The sequence below is a fragment of the Pundamilia nyererei genome, unplaced genomic scaffold (genome assembly GCF_000239375.1).
Source record: "Pundamilia nyererei isolate P.nyererei 1_Seehausen unplaced genomic scaffold, PunNye1.0 scaffold00804, whole genome shotgun sequence".
NCBI lineage: Eukaryota > Metazoa > Chordata > Actinopteri > Cichliformes > Cichlidae > Pundamilia > Pundamilia nyererei.
Genome location: NW_005188205.1, coordinates 2,816 through 4,502, shown reverse-complemented (window position 1 = coordinate 4,502; position 1,687 = coordinate 2,816). Strand labels below are relative to the sequence as shown.

At 40.0% G+C, this 1,687-nt stretch overlaps 1 long non-coding RNA gene across 1 annotated transcript in view; it reads right to left on the bottom strand.

Moving 5' to 3' along the window:
* Nucleotides 1-1,367: 1,367 nt before the first annotated feature.
* The window catches only part of LOC102204503 (uncharacterized), a 2,222-nt gene continuing 1,902 nt past the window's right edge, over nucleotides 1,368-1,687 (bottom strand). The window contains exon 3 of the long non-coding RNA XR_312473.1: nucleotides 1,368-1,424. This is a non-coding gene — a long non-coding RNA (uncharacterized LOC102204503). The remainder of the gene's footprint in view (nucleotides 1,425-1,687) is intronic.

Genomic DNA, 1,687 nt, shown 5'->3' with positions numbered 1-1,687 from the left:
ACCCTTTTTGGCTCCTACCTCAAAGCACACTATGCGCTGTCAATTTTACGTGCTGCACAATAATGTTTAATATTTAGTATTTACTGTCATATTCCCATATATCATCATGATGTTGTTTATTGTATTATTCTTGTTTTCTTCTGCTTGTTTTTTTTTCTTTCTCAACAGGTGATCCAGGTGATTGATAGATGCATTTGTATTTTTTTGTCTGCTTATTTAGTTGGTTTTTGTTTTTTTGCCCTTTATCCCTGTCCCTCTTCTCCGCTGTTTGTTTCCCCTCTTCCTTTCTCCCTTTTCTTTTCCTCATTCAAGTTTGTCCCATACCTAGCAAGTGAAAATAAAAAAATAAATAAAATAAACAATAAAAGGTGAATCAAATAGACCATTACGGCAAGGCTGGGATGGTCAATTTGGTCAAGGAAATCCGTTGGGCATCTTTCCTCGCCTTTAGACAATAATTCTGATGGCAAAAGCACCAAACGTGACAGGCGCAAAAAAAAAAAAAAAGAATAACCGTCTGCTGCCTCAATACTTCACATACCCAGAAAGCAACACTGTATTCCCCTCCACAATTACAGCATGTAGGTTTTACTCCGACACCACACTTCCCATACTCAAGCAGCAACTAATACACGAGTAGACATGACTTAAATACAAGCAGAAGAACACAGGGAGATTACAAACAGGTGGGGAACACAGCTGGGAGTAATTGACAAGATGAGACAGGGGAAGCAAAACTGATTACACTGACATCAGACATGAACTGTCAAAGTAAAACAGGAAACAAGAAACAATTCACAAGACACAGATTAGACAGAGAACTAAAAGGGACACATGGAAAACACAGGCCTGATACTGACAATTCAATTCAGTTTTATTTATATAGTGCGAAATTAAACCAAAAGTCGCCTCAAGGGACTTTATATAACCACAGAACCAAAACCTAGGAACAAACAAAGACATCAAGAAATCAAAGATTAACAATAAAAAATAGAAAACGCTGGGACACAGACCCAGGACTGTGACATTTCAAGTGTTATTGGCCATACTGTAATTTTATTACCTAATTGCTTGTAATGTGTACTCGATCTTGAAAGGCGCTTCTAAATAAAATGGAATTTTATTCCATTTATTTTTCTTTTTGTGCCTGCCCAGCCGCCAAAGCGTATGGTTTGCTTTTCTTTCTGAAATACTGAGACATGCTTGAGATTTGCCGATATATTTGCAGTTTAGTGGAGACACAAATCTGACCACAAAATTCTGTTCAACAGAAAGCTCTACCTTCTGAGCCAGAACCCAGCATGGAGATAGCTGTGAGCAAAATTTATGTAAAAGTAGATGTTGTACATGTACATACCTGAAATATGTCCAGTTGTGGTTGATGCTGACTACTGGGAATCTCTGATGAGCTCTGTTGGCCCTCTCTGTGGAGGAGTCATGAAGAATTAAATACAGCAAAACCTTACAGCGTGAAATGCATCCTGCTGCGTGGTTAGACTACACGCCTTTGGAACAGAGGACCGCAAGTTCGATTCCTGCAAGCCAACCGCAGACATGAGCGAGACAGATAGGTACAACACAAATGCTATGGCAAGGAGGAGTCAGGACGCCAGGTCAGGGGGGAGATATCATCACCCCCACCCGAGATTGGGTACATAGCCCCAAGTGCGATAGGAGAAGGATCGTT